The 12139-nt window shown below is 37.6% G+C and overlaps 1 protein-coding gene and 2 pseudogenes across 1 annotated transcript in view; 2 read left to right on the top strand and 1 right to left on the bottom strand.

Annotated features, from left to right (window-relative positions):
* The window catches only part of SLCO1A2 (solute carrier organic anion transporter family member 1A2), a 114072-nt gene that overhangs the window by 79640 nt on the left and 22293 nt on the right, over window positions 1-12139 (bottom strand). The window lies entirely within an intron of this gene.
* LOC115844306 (SNRPN upstream reading frame protein-like) lies at window positions 8228-8444 on the top strand (annotated as a pseudogene).
* LOC115844380 (small nuclear ribonucleoprotein-associated protein N pseudogene) lies at window positions 8658-9297 on the top strand (annotated as a pseudogene).

Genomic DNA, 12139 nt, shown 5'->3' with positions numbered 1-12139 from the left:
GTCTCTCTGGGAACAAATAATAATAGGAGTCCTGAGATCCTGAAGTCCTAAGCTCTGGGTCTGTCTCAAGGTTGGAAGCTAATGTGAGTCTCCTGTATTACCTTGACCTTCTTTGGAGCTTAAGTTATCTCAGATGTCAGCAAATTCTGGACAGTGGCAAATAAACCATATCCTCTCTAAGGGAACATCCCCAATGTGGGCCCTCAGGATTCCCACAGATTTAGTTGAAGAACATATGATCTTGGACTTCCCTGGTGGCACAGTGTTTAAGAATCCACCTGCCAATGCAGGGGACATAGGTTTGAGCCCTGGTCCAGGAAGATCCCACAAGCTGTGGAGCAACTAAGCCCATGCACCACAACTACTGAGCCCACGTGCCGCAACTACTGAAGCCTGTGCACCTAGAGACCATGCTCCACAACAATGAGAAGCAATGAGAAGCCCGTGCACCACAACAAGAGTAGCCCCCGCTCACTGCAGCTAGAGAAAGCCTGTGTGCAGCAATGAAGACCCAATGCAGCCAAAAATAAATAAATTAATTTACAAAAAAGAATTTTAAAAAAAGAACATATGATCTTATAAAATTAAGCCACTGCCACTGAGAGTCATCAGAAACAAAATACAGACCAAATTTCCAAGGAAAATATATTGAGATAATCAGATAAACAATATTGACTGACCATCTATGAAATGATTAAAAACACAACAAATGCACTGTTTTCAAATCAACCTAAAATGACTATTAAAAATGACCAAGAAGTATTTAAAACTAAAACAACTTAATCTTTGATATTAAAAACACACAGAATGGGTATCAACATATCAGATACAGATGAAAGAGATAATTTGTGAATTGAAAAATCAATCTTAAGAAATTAATTACCCAGAGTTAGCATAAAAAGTAAAAAATAAAGAAGCTATATAATGCAGTCAATAAAAGACAAGATTCAGGAACTAGACTAAATTTGAATCCCAGCTCTACCACTAACTCCCTCTGTAGTCTTGGGTGTGTTACTATCCTCTCTGTACCTCAGTTTCATCATATATTTAAAAATGAGGGTTTGTGTAAGGATTAAATAATATATATAAAATGCTTGGATCAAAGTCTGATAAATTAAGCACTATAGAATAAATGTCATTATTAATATGACAAAACTAAGACCAAACATATCTATTATATCAAGAAATACATGAACTTAACTTACTTATTAAAAGAAAGTTTTTTTTCAGATAACTCACAAAACAAATCCCCACTTTATGCTGTGTATAAAAGACACACTAAATACAAAGTTATTCGGAAAGACTAAAAGAATGGGCAATGATATCCAAAAAAGAAAAGATAAAAAAAAAAGAAATAGCAGAAGTCATGATCATAATATCTGACAAGGTAAAATTCAGAGCAAAAGGCATTAAAATTCAGAGCAAAAAGCATGTTAAAGGTACTAAAAAGAACAACACACAGTGAAGATGTGTTATGTATTTCTATGCACCCAGTGGGAGTACGGCAATTTCATAAAGCAGGAAATTCAGGATATGCAAAGATAGATAGGCAGAGACATTCAGGGAGAGAAATAAATAATAGCAACTTATTTCTCCCCCCAGTCCAAGGCATAGCAAAATGAAAAGCATAAGAAAGGATTCAGAAGACTTAAATAATGTTTTCAATAAAGGAGGTGATATGGATATATATTGAATTTTGTACCTGAATTAGAAAATACAGCTTTTTCCAAGTGCTTATGGAAGCTTTACTAAAATTAACCATATATTAGATCACAAAAAAATTTAATAAAGTCTAAAATATAAATAACACAGAAAATACCACAAAACAATAAAAGAAACTCCTCCACTGAGAAAGACTAAACAAAGAAAGAAAGAAAACCATTGAGTTAGAGGAGAGAATTTAAAACAAACAAACATTTTTGCAGAATTTCTAGAAAACAATTGTTATGGGTTGAATTATTTCCCCTCCCTCCAAATTTATAAGTTGAAGTTCTAATAGTACCTCAGAATGTAACCATATTTGGAAATGGGATCACTGGAGTTGTAATTAGTTAAGACAAAGTCATACTGGAGTAGTTTGGTTCCCTAACCCAATACAACTGGTGTCTTAATAAAAAAAAAAAAAAAAAAAAGGGAAATTTGGAAACAGAGACGTACACACAGAGAATTCAAATGGAAATGAAGACTGTGATAAGAGTGACGCTTCTACAAGCCAAGGAACCCCAAAGGTTTGCCAGCAAACTACGAGAAGGTGGGGAAAGATATAGCATAGCCCTCAGAAGGAACCAATCCTGTCAACATCTTGATCTCAGACTTCCAGCCTCCAGAACAATGAGACAATAAATTTCTGATGTTTAAGTCAGTTTGTGGTATTTTTTCCAGCAGGTTGAAAACGTCATTGCTAGTGTTTATTTAGTTGCCCAAATTCCAAACTAGACTATACTTAAGAGTTTAGTACCCAATAGATGCTCCAAGTATTACTGAATGAATAATTCAAGCATTAAAGGAGAGTAAATTAAATTCTCCTGACAGTCTCTTCTAACTCAGAGATTGTTGTTCATTTGTTTGTGTGCTTATTTTGTTTTGATTTTGGGGGAACATCAGGCCTTTCAAAAGCTGCTGATCCATATGTCTGAATTAACAGGATCTTAGAAGTCCTTAAAAATGCATCATTTTTCAAACTATTAAAACAGGACAGAAAGTATGTCTTTTATACAGAGCATACAGTTGGGATTTCTTTTGTGGGTTATCTGAAATATCCTTCTTTTAGTAAGTAAGGTAAGCCCATGTATTTCTTAATATAATAGATATGTTTGGGATTAGTTCTGTTATATTAATAATAACATTTATTCTATACTGCTTAATATTACCAAAATTTGGTCCAAGCATTCATTAAGATAGTTTCTTGAGACACTTTTAAAATATAAAGTTGCAAGCCATTAAACACGGAACTCACCACAAAAGCATAAAAATAAAACAAAGCTCTGAGTGAGAAGGCATTGTTCATACTCCCCTAAACTTCAGCAGGAATGGGGTTAGCTCCTGTCTCTTTTCAAAATACTACTCATGAGGGGGCAAGATCAAGATGACAGAGTAGGAAGACCCTGAGCTCCTATCCCCCCATGAACATATTAAAGCTACAACTACTTACAGAGCAACTCTTGCTGAGAACCACCTGAAGAACAGCTCTTTTACAACCAAGGCTGTAAGGACTAAACCACATGGAGTTCGGTAGGAAGGGAAGAGAAGAGATTTGGTCAAGACCTCCACCCTCTTGAAGAGTGCATAACAAACTTGCTTGCTCTCAGCCCCAGCACAGAGACATCAGATTGAAAACTGCCAGGGGCTTTGACCAGCCTGCCAGAACGGCCCCGTGTGTACTCCAGCCTGCCCTGAACTCCTGCTCCGGCCTGTTCTGCTCCAGCACTTCTCCCACTAGGGCAAAGATCACCATTGCAAATGCGTGTGCACACACCAGGGAAGAAGCAGAGCCAGCTCAGGGCCAGCGCTGCCTATAGCCAGGGCAGAAGCGTGGCTCAAATTCCTTGGGCCCTGACCCTGCCTCTGAGCAAGGCAGAGACCCAGAGCCAGCTAAGATGTGCAGCCTCAGTGCCTCAAGGCCCTGGACCCACCCACAATAGGGCAGTGACCAGCACTGAACCTAGGTGAAGCCCTGGCTTGCACCTGCCTTCAGCTCTAGCCCCTCTGACTCCAGCCTTACTTCCCACCAATGTGGTGGCTGTCAGCACAGCTCAGGAGAAGTCACAGCCTATGCTCACTTCAGATCCATCTCTCCCACCAAAGCCACTGGGCACAGATAGACTGCATAAGGACTCTCCCACACAAGGACACACCTTCAAGACCAGGATAGGTAACAGTTTCACCTAATTTCATAGAGACAGAGAAATATGAGAAGACAGAGGAATATGTTTCCAATGAATGAACAAGAAAAAAAAATGGGGAAAAAAACCCATATAACATGGAGATAAAGAATTTACCTGATAAAGAGTTCAAAGCAATAATAATAATGCTAACTGAATTTGAGAAAAGAATAGAAGAACACAATGAGAACTTCAACAAAGAACTGGAAGATATAAAAAAAGAACCAGTTAGAGTTGAAGAATACAATAACTGAAATGAAAAATACACTAGAAGAAATTAACAGCAGACTAGGTGATACAGAAGAATGCGTAAGTGACCTGGCAGAGACAATAGTGGAAATCCAATCAGAACAGTAAAAAGAAAAACAAAATTTTTTAAAAATGAGAATAGTTCAAGAGACCTCTGGAACATCAAGCATACTAACATTTGCACTAGAGGGGTCTTGGATGTAGAAGAGAGAGAAAAGAGGGCAGAAAATGAGTTTGATGAAATTATGGCTGAAAACATCCTGAACCTGAAGAGGAAAACAGATACCCAGGTCTCGGAAGAATAGTCCCAAACAAGATGAACCCAAAGAGACCCACACAAACGTGTATCATAATTAAAATGGCAAAAGTCAAAGGTAAAGAGAATTTTAAAGGCAGTAAGAGATAAACAAAGAGTCACATACAAGGGAATCCCCAGAAGGATGTCAGCTGATTTTTCAGCAGAAACTTTGAAGGCCAGAAGGGAGTGGCATGATGTATTGAATGTGCTGAAAAGAAAAAACCTACAACCTAAGATACTCTACCCAGCAAGGTTACCATTCAGATTTGAAATTGAAAAAGAGATAGTTCTCTAGACAAGCTTTCTGCTAAAAGAGTTTATGACCACTAAATTGTTCTTACAAGAAATGTTAAAGGGTTTTCTTTAAGTGAAAAAGAAAATGTTATAACAAATAAGAAAATATAGGAAGAGAAAAATCTCACTGGTAACAGCAAAGGTATAGTAAGGGCAGTGGATCAACCACTTAAATGAGCTAGAACAGAGGTTAAAAGACAAAAATCGTAAACTCAACTATCACTACAACAAACAGTTAAGAGACAGACATAGAAGGTGTAAAATACGGCATCAAAAACACAAAATGTGGGAGGAAGGGGAAGCAAAAAATATATCTTTTAGAATGTGTTTGAATTTAAATGACTATCAACTTAAAACAGGTAGATATAAATGTTGACATATATGAAATTCATGGTAACTGCAAATCAAAAACCTACAACAGAAATAAAAAGGGAGAGAGAAAGGAATCCAAACATAACTCTTAAGAAAATCATCAAACCACAAGGGAAGCGACTAAAAAAAGAAGAGAAGAGAGAAGAACTACAAAAACAACCAGAAAACAACTTACAAAAAGGCAATAAGTACATACCTATCAATAATCACTTTAAATGTCAATGGATTAAATGCTCCAATCAAAAGTCATAGGGTGGCTGATTGGATTAAGAAAACACAACCCATCTATATTCTGCCTACAAGAGACTCATTTCAGAACTAAAGACACACACAGAGTGAAAGTGAGGGGATGAAAAGATATATTACAGGCAGATGGAAATCAGAAGAAAGCTGGGGTAGCAATACTTGTATCAGACTACTTAGTGTTTAAAACAAAGTCTATTAAAAAAAATAAAGCAGAGAAAGACATTATATAATGATAAAAGGGTCAATCCAAAAGAGGATATAACAGTCATAAACATATATGCACCTAATATAGGAGCACCTAAATTTATAAAGTAAATATTAACAGAGAAATTGACAGTAATACAATAATAGTAAGGGACTTTAATACCCCACTTACATCAACGGATAGATCATCCAAACAGAAAATCAATAAGGAGACAGTACCCTTAAATGACACATTAGGCCAAATGGATTTAATAGATATTCATACAACTTTCCATCCAAAAACAGCAGAATTTGCATTCTTTTCAGGTGCACATGGAACATACCCTACTATAGTCTATAAAAATATCGAATCACTATGTTGTAAACCTGAAACTAACATAAAATTGTAAGTTAACTATACTTTGATAAAAATAAAAATTAAATTAATTAAATTAATTAAACAAATATACTATTTATGCCTTTTGAATCTGGTAGGACATGTGAAGGGAATATTGGAAAAGGCATTTTTCACTTTAGGGACTTAAAAATTCCTATGCTGCATTTTAAAAGATGGCAGGAAAGAATGACTACGTGTGGTGTGAAAACAATGGCAATTCTAAATTACTTTCCAGCAAAGTGATTCTGTGGTACAAAGAGGTGAGAGAGTGTGTGTCAGAAAATCACCCAGCTTGCTAATTTGTAGCTTTTTTTTTCTTTTTTTTGCGGTACGCGGCCCTCTCACTGTTGTGGCCTCTCCCGTTGCGGAGCACAGGCTCTGGATGCGCAGGCTCAGTGGCCATGGCTCACGGGCCCAGCCGCTCCGCAGCATGTGGGATCTTCCCGGACCGGGGCACGAACCCATGTGCCCTGCATCAGCAGGCGGACTCTCAACCACTGCTCCACCAGGGAAGGCCCTAATTTGTAGCTTTTTGCGTAGAAAATAATCTTACTTATATCTTCATGGTGGAGTGGAATAATAGAAGAATTATTTGACACCATGTAACACGGATTTAAAACACATTTCTAAGAATGTTTAGAACACTGATACCATCTTCACAGTATATTTGGCAATCCATTAACGAGATAGTTTTAAAACTATGTAGCAACATAAAAAATACTTAGAGAAAAATCAGTCATAACCTGGAACTCTAACACAAAAACTGTTGCTGTGTTCTATTTTCATATGTAAATACTGTATATATTAACAATTTTGTATTTTTTGTTTTATTTGTCACTAGTTCATATCTTTCAATTTTTTATTCCTTTTTAAATTTTTATAATCAAAAATTAATTGTTAAGTTTGAAGCCTATAAACAGGGAATGAACAATATTTTTTAATGTAAAAAAATAAAAAGTAAAGCTTGTTAGGAAAGAATTCTAAATATCTTCCCAAGCAGTGGAATACTTCTTGAAGGAATCAACATGCAACGTTAGACTTCATTTAATCACGCCAATCTTAAAATGATAGCAAAGAGATAAAAAGAATATGAATCCACAAAGACAAAGAGAATGAGAGAGAAAAGTTACAGGCAGAAAACAGCTACACATCTATGCAAGATGGAAAAACAACTGAGGAGATATAATGACTTATGTTTCAGTCTCCATAAGGCTAAGAGAGCAATGTTAACAAGAAGCAGTACTCCTCAGCAATAAAAAGGAAAATTGTTGATATAGAAGGCAGATAAATCTCAAATTCATTATGCCGAGTGGAAAAAAAAAGCCAGGCAAAGAGTACATTCTGTACTATTCCATTCATAGAAAATTCTAGAAAATGCAAACAAATATACAAGAACAAAAAGCACATCAGTGGTTGCCCAGAGAGGGGGTAAAGGAATAGAGGAGAATGAAGGAGTGGAACAAGGGATAAACTGCAAAAGTGCACAAGAAAACTTTTTGGAAGATGGAAACATCTGTACATCTGGTTGTGGCGATGGTTTGCAGTGATGGTTTCAGGGGTGTATAAATTTGTGAAAACCAATCAAATTGTCCACTTTACATATGTGCAGTTTATTTTATTTCTATAGTACCTAAATAAAGATGTAAAACAACAATATAAAAATAAATAAAGGGATAGCTAAGGATCATCAGATACTTAAAGAAAGCTCCAATAAGAAATACAGAGACCAAAACAAACATTCAAAGGTAAACAAAAAGGAACTGAAGGAAATAGAGACCACAAAGGGACAAGAATTTTAAAAAGAGAGAGAGAGAGAAAGCTGTAAATAGTATCCTCGTAGATAAGAATGGATTTTACATCAATGAAACAAAACCGAGGTGCTTTTCAAAAGGCAAGAGATCTTTGTTTTTTTTTTTGCGGTACACGGGCCTCCCACTGCCGCGGCCTCTCCGGCCACGGAGTACAGGCTCCAGACGCGCAGGCCCAGTGGCCATGGCTCACGGGCCCAGCCGCTCCGCGGCATGTGGGATCTTCCTGGATCGAACCTGTGTCCCCTGCATTGGCAGGCGGACTCTCAACCACTGCACCACCAGGGAAGCCCCAAAGTTGATTTTTAAATAGAAAAGTTAGTCTATCAAGTTTAGGATATTTCTAAGACGTTCAAAAAACTAAAGATATGGAAAACCAGTGAGAAAAAAATACATAAGATTAAACTAATAAATCTAATCCTCAAAAGACTTTTGGAGGAGCAGAGTGGAGCGGCCAGTGTTGCCTAATGCTCTGTTTTGAAGAACAGCCAGCGGTGCAATGGAGCAGACCAGGGACTGCTCACACCTGAAACGGACCACAGAACAGGCACATACCAGAGGTGGAAGTTCAAGTCACACGTAGAAGGACAACCTCACCAAGCGATCAAGAGTGTCCACTGTGCCCGCAGAGATCTCAGCAGCAGCAAGTACCCATGGTAGATTTTAAGGCAAAATTGACATGGACATTCTTAGCTGAGACACCAAGAGGTGGGTAAAGTTGTATTGGAATAGCCAGGTAGCTGATTGAAGTAAAAAAAAAAAAAAAAACAGTGCTTTATCTACTCTTTGAAGATTCTGCCCCAGCTTGCCTTGTTTGTAGGAGAACCTGCGTCATACCTCTAACTGTAGCCTTCCCTTAGGTCTCAAGGATCCTGAAACCTTCCAGGGGACATTAGATTTGGTGGAATGGCAACCATGACTGTGGAAAGAGCAACAAGATGCTGCAGTGCATTAACTGTAGATTGAGATGTATCTTGCAAGATGGCCAAGTCTTCATTGGCATCTTTAAGGCTTTTGACGAACATATGAACTTGATCCTCTGTGACAGGAATGAGATCAAGGAGATCAGGTTAAAGAATCCAAAGCAGCCAGAGCATGAAGAAAAGCAGGTTTGGGGTCTGGGGTTGCCACATAGAGAACTTGGTTTCTGTGACTGTGGAGGGTACACCCCCAAATATACTGGCATTGCTTGGGTACCACTTGCTGGAACTACAAGAGGTCCTGGGGTTGGCAAGGCAGCTGACTGAAGTGTACCAGCTAGTGTTCCAATTCCCCAGGCTCCTGCTGGATTACCAGGTCCTGTCCGAGGGGTTGGGAGGCCATCCCAACAGGTAATGACTCCAGGGAAGAGGCACTGTAGCTGCTGCTGCAGTGGCTGCTACTGCCAGCACTGCTGGAGCCCCAGCTCAGGACTCACCAAGGCAGGGGACTCCACCCACACCTGTTGGTCCAGCAACCCCAGCTCCAGGCCTTATGGCTTCCCCACCTGGTATGAGACCACCCATGGGCCCACCAATTGGGCTTCCCCCTGCTCAAAATTCAGAGGTAGGCAGAGGACTGCTGTTTTGATTGTAATACCGTTTGGGTGTTTTAAATTGTGAAAACACACATTTGGTCAAACTAGAAATTATTTTTTTAAAGACATTTTAAAAATCTTTTACTTTTTAAAAATTTTATACATAGACCATCCATTCATATTATGTATTATATCCTCACCTGAATCCTCAATTCCCTCTCATTTATTCCCCATACCTAATCCTTTCCACATCATGTCATGACCGCAAATATGATTTGAACCCGTTTACTTCTCTAAGTCTTCTGAAGTCCAAGGCTTCATCATCTCTCATCTGGAATACTGCCTAGTCTCCCAACAGATGTCCTGTTTTCACTCTTGCCACCTTCTGATCTATTCCACACACAGCAGTCAGGCTGATGTTTTAAAGATGCTCAGTACAACAAGTCACACCCCTGCTCGGACCCCTTCAATAGCTCCGGATTGTCCTCTGAATAAACCCAAAGTCAGCTCAGCCTCTGAGCTCCCGCATCTTCGGGCTCCTGCTTCTGTCTCCAGCATCATCTTTCTACCACTTTCTTGTTCCTCCACTTGCATTTGCACATGCTGCTTCTCTGGCCTCGAACATTTCCCCAGCACTCTGTCCTTGGTTTTCTCTCATGCTTTAGGATTCAAGTTGAGTGCTGCCATTTTTTTCTTTCTCTCACCACCATGTCAATTCTCTCCACAGTATGTACCATTTGTAATTGCGTATTTACTTATTCACTTGCTTATCTTTGTTTCCTCCACAGGCTCTAAGCTGCATGAGACCAGGAACTTTGCTTTGTTCACTGTTGTATCTCTAGTACCTAGAATATCCCCTGTCACAGAGTAAGTCCTTAATCACTCCTGACTGAATCAATGGAATGGATTCAGTGAATGGAATATACAATAGGACAGTTTTTCCTCAAAAGTGTACATATAACCACTGAGGAGATCTGTTTTTTTTTTAATTTTATTTATTTATTTTTTTTAGGAGATCTGTTTTTAAATGCACATTCTGATTCAGAAGATGTGGGATGGGGCCTGAGATTCGGTGTTTCTGAAATGCTCCTGCGTGATGTCAAAGTTACCAGCACCTTATTCACACTTTTGACTAGCAAGGCTAGAGGGAATATAAAAATGAGCGATAGTGATGTTTGCCCTGTAGGGAGGAGCTTAGGATCTGATAATGGAGTTCCCTCATAAAGATGATCTGAATCACCACCACCATGATGACTTTCATTGCTATAGGAAGCAAGTAAGACCTAAAATTGTTTGAGATTGGGGTCGATGTTGACCTTACCCAAACGTTATACAAGACCAACATAAGGCCATGTCTAGCTATAACAAAATCATTCAAAGAGTTGTAATAAAATACAGAATTTACAAGAAGCAATTGGTAATTCAGTCTATAGGAATAGAAATCCTTTATAACAAAGCAATATATGTCGTGGGACAGACAGATGAGAATCTGAATTTCACTTTGTCCTTGGGTAGCTGTGCAACCTTAAGCAAGTAATTTATATTCTCTGAATCTCAGTTTCATCATTTATCGATTGGGGCAAATGATACCCACCTTAGAGGTGTGCAGATGAAGTTAGGTCTCACATATCAGTTAAATAACTGTGCCTGGCGTTTGGTAGTCCTTAAAAATATCAGGTCCACCTGTTCCTTTCTTAGGTAGAAGATTATTTTCCTTATAACATTTATTTTCCAGGTGGTGAAAGAATTAATATTTGAATGTATGTTTGTCATCTTTAACATCTCAGAGGGAAAACAATTAGGAAAATAAATAAATATGTAGGTTAAAATCAGGCATTTTGGTCTAAATGAAAACCAGACCATGGATCAGAAAACTGAGTTCTGGTCCAGGATCCAACTCAAACTAAACATGTGACATAGGACATATTATTTAACATCTCTGGGTCTCTGTATTATTTCTATATCATTATATATACTTTGTTAAATACATTAATTATCTTCTTATGGGAAATCATTATTCTTCAAAAACATGTGATTTTATATTTCCCTTTGAAATATCAGTAATTTCCACAGAAATACTAAAATTTCAGAATCATTGTTAATTAAAACTAGGATTGGAAAACAGTTTTTTTCCTCCTAAAATCTCTACTAAACACCCTCAAACTCTATTACTCAGTTTTAAAGAAATATATGAAGTCAGAGAACTTAAAATTTTACCTGGAGAACTTCCACCTTTTCTAGATTATACAGATATACACATTTTCACTGACAGTTAGAATTTGTTTTATCTGCTATATATGATCTTAAGTTGTCATAACTTAGAATATTAAATATGACTTAGAAATTCAGGAAAAAAAGAACAATTTGGAAAAAATAAATTAAATCTTTTCCTTCAAAATAATTGTGATGTTTCTATGTAATAATAGAAAAAGTCAGTGAAAAAACTGCTTGGCTACAGTTGTTTCTCTATTTAAATGCTGACAAATGAATTTACGGGTTGAAAATTATTTTTATGCCTTTAATCCTCCTCTTCCCACTTCATTATAAATGGCTTTCAATTGTCTTCTGTATATTTTTTTTAATGTAATTTGCCCTTATATCTCAATCTGCTACTGAATGTTCATGGATTTAAGCCCCTAGCAGTATTTGAATTTAGGTAGACACTTCAATGTCCCTGGCTTCATTCTTTGCATATAAACATATTGTTGATATTCTTAATCACTTCTTTTTACCATTCCTTACTACAAACGTCTCTTTAATCCATGAAAATCCACTCTGGTACTTTACAAAGATGGCAAATTCAAGTTTCTGCTGTGTGTGACACACCATTAATTCCACCAAGATACTCTGTATCTACTACGTTAACATTCACTGATGTGTTAATGTAATAATGAC

Source organism: Globicephala melas, chromosome 10 (assembly GCF_963455315.2).
Source record: "Globicephala melas chromosome 10, mGloMel1.2, whole genome shotgun sequence".
Lineage (NCBI taxonomy): Eukaryota > Metazoa > Chordata > Mammalia > Artiodactyla > Delphinidae > Globicephala > Globicephala melas.
The sequence above is the reverse complement of the archived record's forward strand: the minus strand, read 5'-3'. Positions and strand labels throughout refer to the sequence as shown.